At 36.6% G+C, this 22,184-nt stretch overlaps 1 pseudogene; it reads left to right on the forward strand.

Moving 5' to 3' along the window:
* Positions 1–2,584: 2,584 nt before the first annotated feature.
* Positions 2,585–21,501, forward strand: LOC118384051 (uncharacterized; annotated as a pseudogene).
* Positions 21,502–22,184: the final 683 nt, after the last annotated feature.

The following is a 22,184-nucleotide window of genomic DNA, read 5'->3' on the forward strand; positions in this document are numbered from 1 at the left end:
ACCACTCCATACATTTCTTGTTAACAAATTATTATTTTGGAAAGTCGATTAGGACATCTACATTGTGCATGACACAAGTAATTTTCCAAACAATTGTTTACAGATAGATAATTTCACGTATAATTCACTGTATCACAATTCCAGTGGGTCAGAAGATAACATACACTTAGTTGACTGTGTGTATGTGGCAGCTGGTTACATGAACACTGGAACAGCTGGATAGGGGAAATGTCTCGAGTCACATAAAAGGGAATATAACATTGTGGATAAAGTTTTTAATTACACAATCTCATGTGTACAACATCTTAAGACCTGCATTCCTACACTGAGAGCTTTGACGTTTCTAAAATGACATATTTGGGTGTTTTTGGAGCCTTTGTTTGGGTTTTTTCAGGGCCTCTGTACCACACAATAATGAGGAAGTGATTTGCTATTTGAGGTAAGTTTCTAAAAATTTGAAATGACAAAAAGGTGTCTGGACCCTTCTATAACATGCCATTTACATCATAAATAGACATTTGGTTGTAAAAATAAATATCAAACCAAATCAATTGTTTCCTTTAAGACGTTGGGTTCCTGAGCGGTCCACTGGTTACTGCCTGTTTAGCCTGACACTTGAGAGCTTTCAGGTAATCAACCCAGTCTACCTTAAATGATCCCAGACCACTTCGATATAGGACTTCACAGTGTTGTAGTCAAAACACCTACAAGGGAAACAAGTGCATTTTCAGTCAGATGTTTTCATGACAAAAACAATTCAATGAAACAGGACAAGTTAAAAGACTGGAAATATATAGCACATGTACTGTGCAGACAGACAGAAAAAATAAGAAATTCATTGTTATAGTTAGTTAGACAAATTTATTTAAGTTTCAAACCACAATGATACAATTATACAAAATACAGATATTTTTTTAAACCACATTGAGACCACATTTGAGACCATAAAAACAATCACGGTCAAAAATGGTATAGGTATCACCAAAATACATGACATAATCTATACAAATGTATCCATACAACAACAAAAAGTAATGTGGATAGGACAATCAGGCACTTAAAAATAAACTATATATGAGACACCATAGTATACAGTAACATGTAAGCTACGGTGGGGACCTTATGACATGACAGGCTTGTCAGGTTAATCGAAGAAATGGGTCACGGGTTGGAACATTTTACAGGAAGTATTGAACACTATGTTCCAGCCAATGAGGTATGTTTTCAAGTTTGAATATTTGATCTTTGGTTGTCATTTAAGCACCGACCAAACAAACACCACCTCCCCAAATGTTACATACCATGATGGTCAGATTAGGGGTTGCTGTGAATATTCTCAGTGCAGTGTGTAAGTACAATTTCATCACTGGTAGAATATTCAAAAATGTTTTGTTGTGGTGCTGTGCAATTCAATACAATTCAAGCTTCTTGAAGGGTAGGATAAATGGACATTTAGAACGTTCAACCAACACACATACCATCTAAAAATGAATTATAACTTGAGTCAGTGCTAAGAAACAAAGAAAGCAAAATAAATGTATTTCATCTGGAATGATTTTCACAGACTTGTTTTCTCTTATCATTTGTCCTTGTCTGTGTGATAACTACAGTGTGCTTGTGTTTCTGTTTCCATTTGATTTAGATGTAGACCATATTAACCTGCTAAGTCCAGTGACCACTGTTCAACTTGGTGATCCTGTAACCCTGCTATGTGTTTTCCCAGAAGAAGAATTCAGCGATGAGCAAATGCACTGGTACAAGCAAACTATGGGAGGTATTCCACAACTTGTCACATGAATGCAGAAATATTTAACAGAGCCTGTGCTTCACTTTGGATTGACTAATTCACACTTCAATGTAAAATTTGATCAGATCATGTTTTGCCTTACTATCATGAAGATGATCCCAGAAGATGAAACCATGTACTATTGTACAATTGGAAGACAGATGACTGTGGAATTTAGAGATGGCACATATCTGTCTTTGAAAGGTAAAATCATTTTAATCTATATTTATAAGTGTTAATTGGACAATAATTTGTTCAGTAATTAAACAAAATATTTGATCGGTACATTTGTAATTTCTCAGCCTACAGAAAGATTGCAGTAAAATATGTTTATCTTATACTATTTTAAGGTCTGTTAATTGCTCATTATGTTCTGATTAATTTAGGAAATGGTTAGAAGTCTGACTACAAGACAGTGGACCAGCAACCAGAGTCTGACCCAGTCCATCCAGGAGACTCTTATTTCAATGTTTATCACAACAGTTTTGTTTGTTAAGTTATCCATAGTTATAGATGCTGAGGGTGCTACATACATATGATTCTAGACAGCCAAACTGCAATAATTTTGTTTTCACGTGACACTGACATTTCTTTCATGAAAACAACATCAATTAGGTCTCAGTCAGAAAAGGTCACACTACCAGACTGTAGAGCAACAGCCAGTGTCTGACCCAGTCCAAACAGAAGACTCTGTGATTCTACAGTGTACAGTACTCTCTGAGACCTGTACAGGAGAACACAGTGTGTACTGGTTCAGAGCCGGATCAGGGGAATCTCATCCAGGAGTCATTTACACCCATGGGAACAGGAGTGATGAGTGTGAGAAGAGCCCTGAGGCCTTCTCCTACACAGAGCCGTGTCTACAGCCTCTCCATGAACAACCTCAGTTTCTCTGATGCTGGGACTTACTACTGTGCTGTGGCCACATGTGGGGAGATCCTGTTTGGCGACGGAACAAACCCAAATATTGTTAGGTAATGAATATTATGAGTTGTAATGTATAAAAAAGTCATATTTAAGTGGTGCATATAGCATAGGGGTTGAAGTACATTTTGCTATGACAATATTCTCATCATTGACCAGAAATTAATGTACAGTATATACTAAAAAAATGCTAAAAACAAAATACAAGCTATTGATAGTTAAACTTAACTTCAAACACAAGCTATTTAATCAAATATCTCCTTCAATATGTGGCTTCAGTCAACCAATGTATATAATATGATAATAATAATCATATATTTAGCTTGTAATCAAACAAACATTCAACACAACAAATTTAAATTGAGATGATTGGGATGGAGATTGAATGTGTATAGTTAGCTGGGGAGGATGGAATGGGAGTTGAGTTAGTTTGGGTTGGAAAGGCAGTATAGTTTGAGCAGAGGGGGCATCGATGGTACAGAAAGAGAGAGACATAGACAGTCTGACAAACAGGCCAGTAGCTCTTCAACGGAGCACCACACCTGCTTCTCCTGCATTCAGTTGCTCCATAGAAACCGCTCCTTTCTGTCGGTACTGGTTCTCCATTACCAAAAATGTAGCAACCACCTGGGTGTTGCCATGTCTTCTGGAAATGTGTTCACACATCAACAGTCCCTGAATCTCCTCTGCCATCTCCAGACACGTTTTCCTTTCCTGGCAGATGAAACAAAATAAGCTGATGCTGCTGTATCATTTCAACCAGCTAGCTAGCTATGAAGCCGAACAGACTTTTCATCTCCGTCCAGTAACCTTGTGAGTCAAGACCGCAAAAAACAAGTGATCAAACCCTAGAACATTCAAAACCAAAACATTAATAAAAAAATAAGCAAAAACAAAACACTTTAAAATAATGAAAATATGTACAATATTTACAGAGCTGTGTACTCTGATGTCAGGTGTTCAGACGGGGACTGACCTTTGTTCATGTGCAGAGGAATGGGTGTAGTTTGGTCAAGAAACTCTTATTAGTATAGATGTATATAATGTATTCAGACAGTCATGACATTTTAGCCTCGCTGGTACTATAATGTATCATAGAATAAACTTGTTATTCTAGAAGTGTTCTCTGTCAGAGCACCACTGTTATGGAATGGCTTGTCCTGTGAGGTAGAGGGCCAGAAACCATTGAGGTCTTTAAATCATGCAGTAAAATATATCTTTAATCTAAAATCTGGTCTTTAATCTTAATCTGTGATTGTATTGTTATTTTAGACATCTTTAGTGATTCTATGTTCTTCTCTTGTATCATATCTCTTGTGTCTTCGCCTTTTGTATAGACATACTGTTTAACTGTGAGCCAACTCAGTTGCCTTGTGCTTATTGTTCACCGTGAGATTAGAAGGTTGAGGGTTTGATCCCTGGTCAAGTCACTCAAATTACTCTAAAAATGGGACTGGATAGCTCTCTGCTTGGCACTCAGTATAAAGGAGATGGATTGGGTTAAGTATCCTGTGCAGGAGGTACAGTATACTTGTACATCAAGCTGAATTCCATTATTAAATATTGAACCTATGAGCCGTTCTGGATCAGACAAGGATTACTTAACTATTTTATCGACAGTAAGGTTTGTTGCAATTTAAAAGTATTTCACATTTTTTCCCCATTTGAAGTCATTTTTCTTTATTTGCAATTATACATAATTGTATAATAGTTCTATTTTTATTGTTTTAATAATTCTTCCTAAATGTATTATTGTTGTGGTATTTACTGTAACCCATGAAAGTTAGCATACCTTCTTAAACATTGTATTTAATGTAGGTTAATTACGTTCTACAGTATTTATTGAGTTCCAACAGCATGTTTATAGCTATAATGCACCAGCATGTACCAGTAGGACTGTGTAGGATCATCAAACCACTTTATATTTAAACATTGTCTGATTCATCACGTTATTTAAAATGGAGCTTTTAATAAAATTACAAAGTTGATTTACACAATTGTCATCAAAGTTCAACTCTTTGAAATGGACTACTAATTAAACATACTGCACATGCAGTCACACTTAATTTCAGAAATTATCAAAGAAACAAGAAAGCACAAGCCACACTGTATACATGATTGGTTAGTAACACCCCTTTAAACTATAGAAAACAAACTGTAATCTATTTCTGTAAAAAAAGATTGCTTGTTTCTGTCAGGTTGCAACTTAAAATGGTTGACCGATTGGATGCTCCCCCTGTTCTTTCATTTCTTTCTCCTGGTTCCAGTAGTCTTGGTCATAAAGGTCACTGCAGTGTATTGAGGCCAGTCACTACTGAATCCCTGAGAAGAAACATGGAGAGAAAAACAACAATTCCTGAGATGAGTGAATCACTTCCACAAGGCTTTGTTACAGAATAGTAGAGTGGCAGAGCAGGCATCTCAAATTGCTGGCCTCAGTAAAAAATAAAGCATTGATGTTATTCATTAAGTAAGATAGTAGTCACATACTTTAAAAAAAAATGTATTTGGATAAATATAATTACATTATTTAATTGTTTAAAATTCAATGTTTCATGTAGTCAAGAAAATGGCCAATTATAGCACCAGTTTAATGCTCACCGTTTGTTTCCTTTTGACTTGAGTGGATGAAGAACAGTAACACAGCATTCAGCATTAATGCTCCACACAGACCAATACCAACTGGAACCAGTGCATTACAGTCCATCCCAACTACAAATACATGGGGAACATAATAACAATACAATAAAAAACGCTTTTTATGATCTAAAAACAAAATAATAATAATGAACAACAGGAACTTCTTTGTCCAACCTTTTAAAAGACTGCATATTAAGTTCCATGTATCTTAGTAGGCATTTTAATTGATTGTTGACCTCTGTTTGCTATTATGGTGCAATGTTTATCAGTTCTAAGGTTACGAGGCATCTTCCCTTCTGATCATTTACATACATAAAAGTACCATTTACATAAATGACTTAAATGTAAATGTACCTTTGACATCCAGTTTTGTTCCTTTGCCAAACAGGATCTCACCACATGTGGCCACAGCACAGTAGTAAGTCCCAGCATCAGAGGGGCTGAGGTTGTTCTTGGAGAGGCTGTAGACACAGCTCTGTGTAGTAGAAGGATTCTCAGGGCTCTTCTTACACTCATCACTCTTGTTCCCAGAGGTGTAAATGACTCCTGGATGGGATTCTCCTGATCCAGCTCTGAACCAGTACACACTGCGTTCTCCTGTACAGGTCTCAGAGAGTACTGTACACTGCATAGTCACAGAGTGTCCTGGATGGACTGGGTCAGACACTGGCCTCTGCACCACGGTATGGTAGTGTGACCTTTGGTGATTCTTACCTAAATGGGATACATGTTTTAATTATCTAATGTATCACATGCTTCACAAAGATTCAAAGAGTTCCGTTTTGTCAGCTAATTGTATACATTAATGAGGGTTTTTATTTTGTAATAACACATATGCTACTACTGGCATTTAAAAAAAAATCAACATCACAGTGGGTACGATGCGAGCTGTGTGAATAACATGTAAATGTACTAATGTTAATAGTATTTAGATACTATGATTACCTTTCAATAGTAAAAGAGTCCCATTGAAGTTGACTTCATAGGCTGTTCTCACTGCACAATAGTAAACGGCTTCATCTGTTGGGTCCGTGTTTGTAAGAACAAGTCAATACATCCCATCACCATCAGCCTTCTCCACATTGACACGTGAATGGTTAAAGTCCTTGTGCCATACAGGCATATCATATTTTGTCATTGTTACAATAATAACCATGGCATCCGTGATAGAGAGGGAGAAGCGTCCATCCATGTATACAGGTAAGAGAGTATAGCTAGCTACATTTTCAGATATTACATGTTTCTAATTTAGTCAGAAAGTCGTTTTCATTTCAAGTTAAAGTATACTGTTAGCTAGCTCCGAATTAACAAATGGACAATTTGAAAACACTCCGAGTTCATGAACTCCCAGAGTGCACTCGGAGCACACTCTGGCACTCCTGATTAAATTTACGAACACACCTGTAGTATAAACAAGCCTTTAGTCTTGAAAGTTTTGGTTGTTTCGTACATGGCGTCAGATGTGATTCCTTAACCTCTCTAGGGTATGTGGGACGCTAGCGTCCCACCTGGCCAACATCCAGTGAGATTGCAGAGCGCCAAATTCAAATACAGAAATACTCATTATAAAAATTCAGAAAAGATACAACTATTTTACATAGGTTTAAAGATTCACTTCTTGTGAATTCAACCACGGTGTCAGATTTAAAAAATGCATTATGGCGAAAGCATACCTTACAATTATTTGAGAACATAGCCCAGCAGACAAACAGTAACCAGCCAAGTAGAGGAGTTACACAATTCAGAAATAGAGATACAATGAATCACTTACCTTTGATGATCTTCCTATGTTTGCACTCAGAAGACATTCATTTATTCAATAAATGTTCCTTTTGTTCTTTTAAAGTCTCTCTTTATATCCGAAAACCTCCATTTTGTTTGCACGTTTCCTTCAGTAATCCAGCAGTCACAACAGGCAGACAAAAAAAAAATCCAAATTGTATCTGTAAAGTTCATAGAAACATGTCAAACGATGTTTAATCGATAATATTTCAAACGGACAATAACGTTGTCAATATAAAAGGTAAACAAGAAAGGCACTCGGTCATGTACATGAAAAAGCTCTGTGACACGACAGGGTCTACTCATTCAGACTGCTCTTACTCCCTCATTTTTCAGAATACAAGACTGAAACCATTTCTAAAGACTGTTGACATTTAGTGGAAGGCATAGGAACTGCAATTTGAGTCCTAAGTCAATGGATACTGTAATGGCATTGAACAGAAAAAAAGAAAGAAAGAAAATCCCACTTCCTGAATGGATTTTTCTCAGGTTTTCGCCTGCCAAATCAGTTATGTTATACTCACAGACATTATTTTAATAGTTTTGGAAACTTTCGAATGTTTTCTATCCAAATCTACTAATTATATGCATATCCTGTCTTCTGGTCCTGAGTAGAAGGAAGTTTAATTTGGGCATGCTTTTCATCCAGCAGCCCCTACTTTTCATCCAGCAGCCCCCTACCCTAGAGAAGTTAAAGAGATGGGTGGGGCTAAGGCTTTAGAGGGTGTGAACGATGCTGAATGGGTGAGCTCCAAAAACATTCAAAGGCCAGTTTCTCAAAAGTGAGGCTACATGTTCATCAACTTACAAAGCAGAATTACTTTCCCATTGTTCCTCATCTGTAGTGTATGATATACACTTTTCTAGTTCTGAGTCTCTACTTTTATCCCATGTAAAAAACACAATTTCAAAAGTTGTACGAAGGACCAAATCGAGCCGGTCAGTCACAAATATACAATTACATAGATACAGATGCATTACAGAGATGGAGACAAAGAAAAATGCTCAACCTCCTTATGAGCATGAGGGGGGTGTTTAAGTACAATTATTACAAGTTTAGCTGGCTTGTAGCTTATTCTTTAGAAGTTTGTGGCTAGGTTTTCATCCAGTTGGCGACAGATTTTCATGTGAATATTCTAAAATCTTCATAAAAACAATATGCCATGTCAGAGGTTGCTTGATAAATTGTATGGACATCCATATGCATTCAGATCCACCTAACGGTTCTGCTGTCAGAGATTTGAGTAATATATATATATATATATGAAAGGAAGAGAAGCTTTGGCCTAACCTCAGAGATATAGAGATATGCTGGTGGCATCCTACGACACAGACATGCATTTCTTTATGTCAAATGGCTATACAGATACAGTATAAACATACAGAGGGAGGGAATTTGTAAATTTACGATCAGAATTTTTTGTATAAAGATAAGCATTATATTGTTAGATTATAGGAGTAATGCTGGTAGGCAGTTTTCCTCACCTCAAGTTCAACTGTCGGAGACAGTTCGGGCGTCGGGGCACACTGCCTTCATATCATAGGGCTGCAGTAGCGAAAGCTTAATAATAGCCACACCATACAAAACCATCACAAATGATTCTAAACTTTATTAGGGTGATCTCAAAAGTAAGTCAAGCCATTGTTTATAAGGAAAATATGAGCAGAAAAGCAAATGTAAACCAGAGAAATAACACACTACCCTCCCCTGTGCTCCTCCAAAAAACCCACGACCCTCCCCAAAGCAAAAAAAAAGTTTGACAACCCTCCCCTATTTTGGAAACCTCTACCCCCCACTAAATTTCGATCTGGTGCTAAACACACAGTGTTTCCTTTAGCACAATATTTTTTAGTGTTAATTAAAGCAACTGTACATGTCAATGTATCAATTATGTAGGTTACATGACCAAAATGTGTACTGAGGTACTTGACAACATGGCAATAGCCAATAGACAACAAAGGTAGATCAATCAGCTCGATTTGGTCATATCTAGCAACATTTGAAATGTTGTTTTTTACATTGGATAAAAGTAAACACTCAGAGCTAGAAAAATGGTATATCATACATTACAGTTTAGGAACAACAAGAAATTAATTCTGCTTTGAAAGTTGATTAACTTGTAACCCCACCTTTTGGAAAAAAAAGTTAATTGTTTAGCTGAAGCTAATGGTGCCTCCAAGACAACTGGAAACTTGGAAATATATATATATATACATTATACTTTGTTTACACCAGGAATTCCACTGATTTCAAAAGTCAGTCAACTTCTTCCGTGATAAAAACACTGTTGATCACTGTTTCTTCCCCATCACTGTCATCAGAAGACTCAACAACGTCTGGTTCAATTCAAATGTTTTTACCTAAATCAGGGATTTCCTCATCGTCCGATTCATTTTCAGAGTCAGCATGGCACAATCGTTCTCCAGAAAGTCGATAGCAGTAGCAACACTTTTGGAGTTCATCATGATATCTTTCAAAAAAGCCATAGTAAAAATGATTATCTATCATATACTGAGCCGCTCATGTTATAGACAGAAGCATGCAACATGGTAGACCAATCCAAACTCGTCTCTCGGCATGTCCAACCTATCTATTATCTCAGCCAATCATGGGTAGCGGCAACATTCCGGACTTTTTACGTGGCTAAACCAACGTAATACAACCATTTTATTTGTATTTACAGGTGGTATACAAGTTAGTTATTAAGGCACATGAACGTTCACTTATTCCAGAAGGCATTTCTGGGGGAAAAAAGCATTACATTCAAATGCCTCTCCTGTGAAGTAGTGATGTGGGTCACATGCCTAGTTCCCTGAATCGAGTCCCCTTTGGTAGCTATTTCTGCAATGCATTTGCTGAGTAAGTCACAGAACAATTTTGATTGGTACATTTCTAGCTAGATGATTAGACAGGTGATTACATTTAGATAACGTAAGCTAATGCTAGATACCTAGCACGACAAAAGAGGCTATATCTGGCTGCCTTCATGTGAAAAAATACCTAGCTAATCATCATACATGCTAGAAAAGCTACTGGTAACACCCAGTCAGCCGGGGTGCTGTACATGAACAAGATGGAAAGCCAAGTTTGCTACTGAACTTACATACTTAATCCTCTTCGTGCTTTGAGGCAGATGAGATATCCACAAGAGAGCACCACTTCTTACAGTTTGCTACCTTCTTGGATAGGGTTCCCCAGGTGAGGCCACACTTTGCTACATGTCATTACATGTCATCTTAGAAATACAAATGAAGTGCCTTCCAAAGAGAACTTTAACTTTTAGAATCTTGTCCTCTGATGAGGTAACCCTGCCTGAGACTTGTCAGCCCAATTGCTCTCCTTGGTCCAAGAGAGTCTGATTGTTAAAAGAAGAGGTTTTCTTTTTTTAAACCATATCTATATTTTTTATGTAAATGGCATGTTACAGAAAGGTCCATACACCTTTTTGTGATATCACATGTTTTTGAGAAACTTACCCCAAACAGCAAAACACTTCTTGATCCTCGTGTAGTGGGGAGGCCCTGAAAAAACATAAACGAAGGCACAAAAAAAAAGATCCCAAGTTAAAGTTTATTGTTAGCTAGATAACATTATCTGATGTTAGGTGGCTGGCTTGCTAGTTAACGTTAACTTATGTGTATGAGGTGTGTGTAACGTTAGTGATGTTCTCTCAGAATGCCATTTTGTGTTGGTAGTTATAGCCTAATGTTAGCTAGCTAATATTGAACCAATTGGTTAACTTTAGCTAGCTATGACAATTTGCTTGTATTGCTAGTTAAACATTAATTTGCATAGCCATAGCCTGTCATTAACTAGTAAGAAAAAATATAACACTACGACCGGGATTCACTCAGATCCACGTTAGATCGGTGTTATAGCACGCTTGAAATTTCAAAGATAATTTCTGAGCTGATGTCTGCAGTGTTCACCATGAAAGCGATATCCTCAAATGTCAGGGAAACTAACTCTAAAAGCTACATTGTTGGCAGTGCAGCTCCCTATGTAGGTAATTGAATCTTAGACTCAGAATGCACATTTCCTTTGAACATATTATTGATAATGTTATTATTTAGACTTTTCTGTTATTGTGCACAATTGAGTTTTTATTTACTGTACTCTCTTACTTAGGTGCCAAACACAGATATGTTAAATTACGCTGCATTGTATTTCTCTGAGAAGAAAACTAAAAGAGGAAGAAAGAAGAGAGAGACACCACAGGAGACTGTGTACTCTGATGTCAGGTACTGAGACTGGGAGAGAACTTAGTTTCAGATACAGCATAGACAAAATTATCTCAGTCAAGCATCTCTATTTCGACAAAATGTAAGCGTTTTGGTTAAATAATCTCAGGACATTGCTTTCGAATGAACTTTTACAATATTACAATACAATATCCTGCTGCAATACTATAGACAATGGAATTACATCCATGTTTCTGCTCAAAATGTCTCCTGGAGTGGTCCACTTACTTTGAGCCAGCTGATGTCAACAAGTAGCAGTAGGGAATTCATCTTTAAATGTCCACGTACAGTGCATTCAGAAAGTATTCAGACCTCTTGACTTTTTCCACATTGTGTTACGTTACAGCCTTATTCTATAATCGATTAAATAGTCCCCCCCCCCTCATCAATCTACACACAATACTCCATAATGACAAAGAAAAAACAGATGTGTAGAAGTTGTTTTAAAAAATCAAAAAGCAACCATTTAATAAGTGTTCAGATGCTTTACTTAGTGCTTTGTTGAAGTACCTTTGTCAGCGATTACAGCCTCGAGTCTTCTTGGGTGTGGCACCTGTATTTGGCGACTTTCTCCCATTCCTCTCTGCAAGCTCTGTCAGGTAGAATGGGGATCGTCACTGCAAAGATACTTTCAGGTCTCTCCAGAGATGATCTTTCGGGTTCATGTCCGGGCTTTGGCAAGGAGACTCAGAGACTTGTACCGAAGCCACTCCTGCATTGTCTTGGCTGTGTGCTTATGGTCGTTGTCCTGTTGGAATGTGAACCTTTGCCCCAGTCTGAGGTCCTGAGCGATCTGGAGCAGGTTTTCATCAAGGATATCACAGTACTTTGCTCCGTTCATCTTTCCCTCGATCCTGACTAGTCTCCCAGTCCCTGCCACTGAAAAATATTCCCACAGCATGATGCTCCAACAACCATGCTTCACCGTAGGGATGGTGCTAGGTTTCCTCAAGATGTGACGTTTGACATTCAGGCCAAATAGTTCAATCTTGAATTCATCAGACCAGAGAATCTGGTTTCTCAAGGTCTGAGAATCCTTTAGGTGCCTTTTGGCAAAGTCCAAGCGGGCTGTCATGAGCTTTTTACTGAGGAGTGGCTTCCGTCTGGCCACTCTACCATAAAGGCCTGATTGGTAGAGTGATGCAGAAATGGTTGTCCTTCTAGAAGGTTCTCCCATCTCCACAGAGGAACTCTGTCAGTGACCAAGGCCCGATTGCTCAGTTTGGCTGGGCAGACAGCTTTAAGAAGGTTCTTGGTGGTTACAAACGTTTGTTTGGTACCCTTCCCCAGATCTGTGCCTTGACAAAATCATGTCACGGAGCTATAAGGACAATTCCTTTTACCTCATGACTTGGTTTTTGCTCTGACATGCACTGTAAACTGTGGGACTTTATATAGACAGGTTTTTGCCTTTCCAAGTCATGTCTAATTAATTGAATTTACCAAAGGTGGACTCCAATCAAGTTGTAGAAACATCTCGAGGATGATCAATGGAAACAGAATGCACCTGAGCTCAATTTCTAGTCTCATAGCAAAGTGTCTGAATACTTATGTAAATAAATGTGCTAACATTTCTAAAAAGAAACAACCTGTTTTTGCTTTGTCATTATGGAGCATTGTGTGAAGATTGATGAGGGAAAAAACATTGAATCTATTTTAGAATAAGGCTGTAACCTAACAAAATGTGGAGAAAGTGAATGGGTCTGAATACTTTACAAAGTAACTGTATGTGTCAGTACTGTTCAGAAGAATGAATAATCTAGTTAATTCGTCTCTTTTTATAATACTTTGTTGATATACCATTTATAACAACTTATATCCATTTCAAATTGAGTTTTTAACTGAAAAACAGAGACTTATAACCCTAGTTCATTAAGTTTCATTGGAACTTCTATCATAGAATGAACACACACTTCATAAATCTGTGAATATGCAGTGGTGTAAAGCACTTAAGTAAAATACTTTAAAGTATTACTTAAGTCTTTTTTTTAGTATCTGCACTTTACTTTACTATTTATATTTTTGACAACATTTACATTTACTTCACTACATTCCTAAAGATAATAATGTACTTTTTATTCCATACATTTTCTCTGACACCCAAACGTACTCATTACACTCGAGTCATTTTCTAAGGATTCTAAGGAATCTTTACATTTACTCAAGTACAACAATTGAATACTTTTTCCACCACTGTGAATATGTATATTTGATCAAATATTTGGTAGTTCTCAATGTATTATTATGATTTATTTTTTGTTCTTGCATATGGTAAGTGTCTCATGTATTTGTCAGTAAACTGTAAACAATCTGCATTTTATTTGACCATATAATGTTGCAAAATATTAAAATGCATATTAAAACCTTTTCTTTTTTGGGTCAACCTTACACAGTGTGCTTCACACTCAGCATTACAGGGGAAGCTCAGCATTTAACAACTTCATGTAAGATGGTTCCTCACCGTGAAAGTAGCCAAAACAAAATGTAATCCATTGGTCGGTTTTCTCTAAACAGGAACTACAGACTTCAGCTAACTTTAGCCACATCTATCTAAAAATCTATGGGAATGGTAGTGGCAATCATGCAATTCTCATTGCCAAAAAAACTCTGTATTTGGTTTGATGTTACTTAAAAGTGATCGTTCCATAAAAAAACACTGCACAATTGACTTATCACTTCCATTGATAGTTAGCTATCGGTGGCTAAATTTAGCATGAATTTGTTTTCCAGACACAGATTAGTCCTGGACTATGTAGCTCTATATAGGCCCAAAAAATTATGCACAACATAAATCTTTACATTGCATACAATACATGGCTGAAAATGGGTGAAAATGTTGCACAGGAAATTATGTATGTCTTTCCCCTAACCAATCAAGTATTTCTGAGATCTTAAACATCCCACAATTCTTTTCATTTTGTCAGTCAGTCATTCATAGTAACAAAGAAAAACAGTTGTTGAAGCTATAGTCAGTCCATATCAAGATTATCAGAATCTGCCTTCTTTGGGGACTTCTCTCTCAAGTGTGTAAGCTACATGTCCTTATCTCACATAGTACTTTACTGAACAGTATAATTTAAAATCTAAAAGAATAACAATATCATATTGGAAAGTCATATCTAAAGTCATATATTCAGCATGGACAGCAATGTGACCGATATATCTTCAGACAATTTGAATTGCAGTAGTTTGATGACTTACTCTAGAATATACACTGTTATTCAAAGTTTTAACATTGTCCATTTCCATTTAAAATTGACATCTGATTACATTCACATTTTGGCAGACCTGATTCAGACTGAAGATGCTCCTCAACCAATACCAGTAACTACTCGTCTATTTGGAGACACTGTATCTTTGCCATGTCCTAAAGCAGAATCTGAACAATTCCTGTACTAGTACAGACAAACTGTTGGCCGACTGCCCCATCTTGTCGCATCTGTAAACTATGCATCAGAACCTGTACTTAAAGGAGAGTTTAAGAACCCACGTTTCCATGTGGAGGAATCTCAATATGGGTATAATCTCATTATCAGAAATATCAGCACATTAGATGAGGCAACATACTTTTGTGGAATTGGGACAATGTATGGGATGAACTATGGAAATGCAACATTTTTGGCTGTGAAGGGTAATTTAATTTAAATGACGTATTTCAATATTCAAAGGTTTTTGTGTATTGTTATACATACAGTAGATGCACACTGCTTTATACTGTTGATGTTCCGAGAACGTATTAACAATCTTGCTGCAGTATGCTTAGAAAGTGGATATTCATGGATGCATGTCATAATGGTCAAATGTAAAGACACTTGTCATTTTTGACAGGTTTTTGAAATGACATTGTTACGGTATAGCTAGCAAAAGAGTGTAGAAACGGTAGCTAACTAACTTTTACTGTAAACAACTCTTAAGCTGGCTAGCTAAGCATCTTGGCTGACTGTGGGGTGAATACATTTGAATAATTACTGACAAATAAATAAAAGGTTTACAGTTAATTAGCAATCGCACCACTATTTTCTAGCAAGCAAAGCACTGTTTCCAAAACTGCCGTGTGCCTAAAAGAATGTTTACTATTTAAAATTCTACTTTACAAGCATATGAATAATTTTCTAAATACAATTACACATTATAGGACACAATCACCCTACATTGGTGCAGCAACCAGTTTCTGATCCAGTCCATCCAGGAGACTCTGTGATTCTACAGTGTACAGTACTCTCTGAGACCTGTACAGGAGAACACAGTGTGTACTGGTTCAGAGCCGGATCAGGAGAATCCCATCCAGGAGTTATTTACACCCCTGGGAACAGGAGTGATGACTGTGAGAAGAGCCCTGAGACTCCCTCTCCTACACAGACCAGTGTCTACAGCCTCTCCAAGAACAACCTCAGTCTCTCTGATGCTGGGACTTACTACTGTGCTGTGGCCACATGTGGGGAGATCCTGTTTGGCAACGGAACAAACCTAAATATTGGTAAGTAATGAATATTATGTGTTATAGTGTATAAATTATAGAAGGTTTAGTAATATTTATGTGGTGCGTATACAGAGTGTACAAAACATTAAGAACATTTCCCTAATATTGAGTTGCACCCCCTTTTGCCCTAGAACAGACTCAATTCATTGGGGCATGAATTATACAAGGTGTTGAAATCATTCCATAGGGATGCTGGCCCATGTTAATTCCAATGCTTCCCACAGTTGTGTCGAGTTGTCTGGATGTCCTTTGGGTGGTGGACCATTCTTGATGCACATGTGAAACTGTTGAGCATGAAAAACCCAGCTGCGTTGCAGTTCTTGACACACTAAAACCAGTACGTACGCCTGGCACCTACTACCATAACCCGTTCAAAGGCACTTAAATATTTTGTCTTGTTCATTAACCCTCTGAATGTCACACATATACAATCCATGTCTCAATTGTCTCAAGGCTTAAAAATCATTCTGTAACCTGTCTCCTCCCCTTCATATACACTGGTGGAAACATGTCAAACGAAGTATAGAATCAATCTTTAGGATGTTTTTAACATAAATCTTCAATAATGTTTCAACCGGAGAATTCCTTTGTATGTAGAAATGCGATGGAACGCAGCTAACTCTCACGTCAGCGCATGTGATCAGCTCATAGCACTCTGCCAGACCCATGACTCATTCAGCTCTCGTTCCCCCCTCCTTCACATTAGAAGCATCAAAAAAGATTCCAGTGGAAGCCTAGTGGAAGCCTTAGGAAGTGCAATATGACCCCATAGACACTGTATATTGTTAACCCACTGTTCCTAGGCCGTCATTGAAAATAAGAATTTGTTCTTAACTGACTTGCCTAGTAAATAAAAAAAATAAAAAAAATAAAAAATATTCAATAGGCATTGACTTGAAAAACTACAAACCTCAGATTTCCCACTTCCTGGTTGGATTTTTCCTCAGGTTTTTGCCTACCATATGAGCTCTGTTATACTCACAGACATCATTCAAACAGTTTTAGAAACGTCAGAGTGTTTTCTATCCACCTCTACTAATTATATGCATATCTTAGCTTCTGGGCTTTTAGGACTGAGTAGCAGGCAGTTTACCCTGGGCACCTTTTTTTCCAAGCTACTCAATACTGCCCTTCAGTCCCAAAGACGTTAATGATGTGGTGATTAAAGAGCTCAGCCATGTGCTTCTTGTCAGGAACAACCACATCATCAACTTTAAAACCTCTTGGAGATAGGGGGCAGAATTTTCACTTTTGGATAAATAGCGTGCCCAATTTCAACTTCCTGCTACTCATGCCAAGAATATAAGATAAGCATATTATTAGTAGATTTGGATAGAAAACACTCTGAAGTTTCTAAATCTGTTTGAATCATGTCTGTTAGTATAACAGAACTTATGTAGCAGGCAAAACCCTGAGGACTAACTGTTCAGGTTTTTTTTCTTCCATTCTCTGTTGACAACATTGTCTTTGCCATTGGATATTTCATAGCAACCCATTTTCAGTTCCTACCGCTTCCACACGATGTCGCCAGTCTTCGGAATATGGTTGAGGTTATTCCTTTGTGCATTGAATAAGGAGGCCAACTCGGAACTGGGGACACATTTGTGAGTTGCGCAAGACGTGAACAGCAGCGCCAGTCTTCGGAATATGGTTGAGGTTATTCCTTTGTGCATTGAATAAGGAGGCCAACTCGGAACTGGGGACACATTTGTGAGTTGCGCAAGACGTGAACAGCAGTGCAGGTTTGGTTTCGTTCCTGTATTGAATACAGATTGACTCTACAATTTGATCAATTATTAACGTTTAAAAATACCGAACGTTGTATTACAAAAGTAGTTTGAAATATTTTGGCAAAGTTTATAGGCAACTTTTGAAATATTTTGTAGTGACGTTGCATTTTGGTAAGCTGTTTTTTTCTAGATCAAACGCGCTTTATAAATTGACATTTTCAATATATATGGACGGAATTAATCGAACAGAAGAACCAATTGTGATGTTTATGGACATATTGGAGTGCCAACAAAAGAAGCTCGTCAAAGGTAATGCATATTTTATATTTTATTTCAGCGTTTTGTGTAGCGCCTGCTACGCTAGCTCCTTTGTTTACTGCTGGTGCAGATGGGTGCATGCTATCAGTTAATAGCTTCTTATGCTTTCGCCGAAAAGCATTTTAAAAATCTGACATGTTGACTGGATTCACAACGAGTGTAGCTTTAATTGAGTATCTTACATGTGTGATTTAATGAAAGTTTGAATCTTATAGCAATTTATTTGAATCTGGCGCTCTGCATTTCCCCTGGCAATTGGCCAGTTGACCCTATCCATATTAAGGGACATGGGCAGCTGTGAGGAGGAGGGTTTATTCTCCAGGTCTTTAACCTTTTTCCAGAACTTCTTGGGGTTAGACCCACAGAGAGAGAACTGCTCCTTAAAGTAACTAACTTTGGCCTTCCTAGCCTGAGTGCACTTATTTCTCATTTGCCTGAATGAGAGCCAGTCAGCCTGAGTATGCATGTGTCGAGCTTTTCGCCAAATGTAATTCTTGAGGTGGAGTAACTCTGCAAGATCATGGGGCTGAAACTGTTTTGAATTATAATTTATTTTCTTTATGGTGTTGTGTTTGTTAATTACACAATACCACTGAAAATATCAAAAAAGAAGGTCCAAGCGTCTTTGACGGAGAGGATCAAGCTGAAGGCCAGTTCATGAAGGAAGGCTTGCTCATTAAATGTTTTTAGCAAGCGTCTATGACAAATCAGGACAGGTCGTTTTACTGAGCAGCCATTACGAACACAGGCTGTAAAACAGTGATTACGAAAACACCAGACTGACACCTATCAGGATTATTTGTGAGGATAACACCAATAAGAGAAGCCTTTTCTGGGTGTTTGGAGTCATACCTTGTGGGATTGGTGATAATCTGAGAAAGGTTTAGGGAGTCCCACATCTTTAGGACTTGGTCAGGTGGTTTAAGCATGTCCCAGTTTAGGTCACCTAGCAGGACAAAGTTTATCTAACTCTACATATTTTTTTTTTTGTAAAAACATGCTGAAAAATGCGGGAGCTCATCTGCTAATGACCTCTCTCTCCAGCAGCCAGAAACAAATATATATATATATATATATGTATATATTTCTTACTATTTTTTTGTAATATACATGGTGGTATATATCCCTCTTACTGTTTTATTTTAATATAAGGGTGGTATATATCTCTCTTACTATTTTATTTTAATATAAGGATAGTACATATTTCTTCGTATTTTATTTTAATATACGGGTGGTATATATCTATTTTACAATTTTATTTTAATATAATGGTGGTATATATCTCTCTTATTATTTTATTTTGATATACAGGTGGTGTAAATATCTCTCTTAATGTGTTATTTTAATGTAAGGGTGGTATATTTAAAAAAAAAGGTTTTACTTCAATATAAGTGTGGTATATATGTCGCTTACTATTTTATTTTAATATAAGGGTGGTATATCTCCCTTACTATATTATTTTAATATAAGGGCTGTATATCTGTCCTACCATTTTATTTTAATATAAGGGCTGTATATCTGTCCTACATTTTATTTTAATATAAGGGCTGTATATCTGTACTACCATTTTATTTTAATATTAGGGCTGTATATCTGTACTACCATTTTATTTTAATATAAGGGCTGTATATCTGTCCTACCATTTTATTTTAATATAAGGGCTGTATATCTGTACTACCATTTTATTTTAATATTAGGGCTGTATATCTGTACTACCATTTTATTTTAATATAAGGGCTGTATATCTGTCCTACCATTTTATTTTAATATTAGGGCTGTATATCTGTACTACCATTTTATTTTAATATTAGGGCTGTATATCTGTACTACCATTTTATTTTAATATAAGGGCTGTATATCTGTCCTACCATTTTATTTTAATATAAGGGCTGTATATCTGTACTACCATTTTATTTTAATATTAGGGCTGTATATCTGTACTACCATTTATTTTAATATAAGGGCTGTATATCTGTCCTACCATTTTATTTTAATATAAGGGCTGTATATCTGTCCTACCATTTTATTTTAATGTAAGGGCTGTATATCTGTCCTACATTTTATTTTAATATAAGGGCTGTATATCTGTCCTACATTTTATTTTAATATAAGGGCTGTATATCTGTCCTACCATTTTATTTTAATATAAGGGCTGTATATCTGTACTACCATTTTATTTTAATATTAGGGCTGTATATCTGTACTACCATTTTATTTTAATATAAGGGCTGTATATCTGTCCTACCATTTTATTTTAATATAAGGGCTGTATATCTGTCCTACCATTTTATTTTAATATAAGGGCTGTATATCTGTCCTACCATTTTATTTTAATGTAAGGGCTGTATATCTGTCCTACATTTTATTTTAATATAAGGGCTGTATATCTGTCCTACATTTTATTTTAATATAAGGGCTGTATATCTGTCCTACCATTTTATTTTAATATAAGGGCTGTATATCTGTACTACCATTTTATTTTAATATTAGGGCTGTATATCTGTACTACCATTTTATTTTAATATAAGGGCTGTATATCTGTCCTACCATTTTATTTTAATATAAGGGCTGTATATCTGTCCTACCATTTTATTTTAATATAAGGGCTGTATATCTGTCCTACCATTTTATTTTAATGTTTAATCTGTCCTACATTTTATTTTAATATAAGGGCTGTATATCTGTCCTACATTTTATTTTAATATAAGGGCTGTATATTTATTTTTATTTTAATATAAGGGCTGTATATCTGTATATTTTATTTTAATATAAGGGCTGTATATCTGTCCTACATTTTATTTTATATGTATATCTGTACTACCATTTTATTTTAATATAAGGGCTGTATATCTGTCCTACCATTTTATTTTAATATAAGGGCTGTATATCTGTCCTACCATTTTATTTTAATGTAAGGGCTGTATATCTGTCCTACATTTTATTTTAATATAAGGGCTGTATATCTGTCCTACATTTTATTTTAATATAAGGAATATGTAAACTCTTATTATTACATTTTTTCTTCCTTTCAGAAAGATCCCTGGAACATGTAATCATTGGACTGGGAGTGACATCAGTTTTCTGTGTGATTGTGATCATTATACTCGTTTTCAGCAGAAATAAAATGACAATTTCTGAACATTATAAAGGTGAGCTCTCTGGTATTACAAACTGTAGATGAACACCTAATACATTTTACACAATACTTGTTATCAAGTAAAATATCTCTGTCTATTACCTATCTTGACTTTTGTCATGTTCATGCTTGTTTTTTTCATGTTAGCAGTGAGTGTTGCTCAGCATATTGGACATGACAACTCAACCACCGAATGTGATCAGGTAAATAAATACAATTGTTGTAGTACTGGCCTGTTGGTAGGTGATATCCAATATGATACTAGATACTCTAATTATCTGGCTATTATTATGACTGCATTTGTATCAAAAACCAACAACACGATGATTATTCACAGGAACAAGACCCAGATACCCTGAATTATGCTGCATTGCATTTCTCTGAGAGGAAAACTAAAAGAGGAACAAAGAAGAGAGAGACACAACAGGAGAGTGTGTACTCTAATATCAGGTACTCAGATTGAGACTGAACATTGTTTATGTGCAGAGGAATGGATGTAGTTTGGTAAATAAACTGTTCTTACTCTACTGTACAATGTGTTTAAACAGTCATGACATTTTAGCCTTACTGATACAGTGATATTTTCTATCAAGTAAGACAGTGGCAAAAGTTTCACTATACCCATCATGAGGTTGCCACAACCTAGCCTATGAATGAAAGTTTACAATATAGGTGCACACAGGTCGAGAGAAAGATTTGAGGTGACAGACAGTGACACATGGACAGACAGGGACACATTGCACACGTTTGCCTGCATCTAGCTGATCAGAGCAACACGGTTATGGAACGGCTTGTCCTGTCAGGTAGAGGGCCAAATACCATTGAGGTCTTTAAATCACTCCTGAAAAGTTTGACCTTGATCTGTGTATTGTTATTTTAGACTTCCTTAGTGATTCTAAGTCCTCCTCTTGTATTGTATCTCTTGTATCTCAGCCCATTGTTTAGATATACTGTTTAACTGTGAGCCAACTCAGTGGCAGTGTGCTTAGTGTCCTCCCTGAGACAAGATGGTTGAGGGTTTGATCCCTGGTTGAGTCACACCAATTACTCTAATAATGGGACCGGATGCCTCTCTGCCTTGCACTCAGTATAAAGGAGATGGATTGGGTTAAGTGTCCTATCCAGGAGGTGTACTTGTATATCAAG

The sequence above is a fragment of the Oncorhynchus keta genome, chromosome 4 (genome assembly GCF_023373465.1).
Source record: "Oncorhynchus keta strain PuntledgeMale-10-30-2019 chromosome 4, Oket_V2, whole genome shotgun sequence".
Taxonomy (NCBI): Eukaryota; Metazoa; Chordata; class Actinopteri; order Salmoniformes; family Salmonidae; genus Oncorhynchus; species Oncorhynchus keta.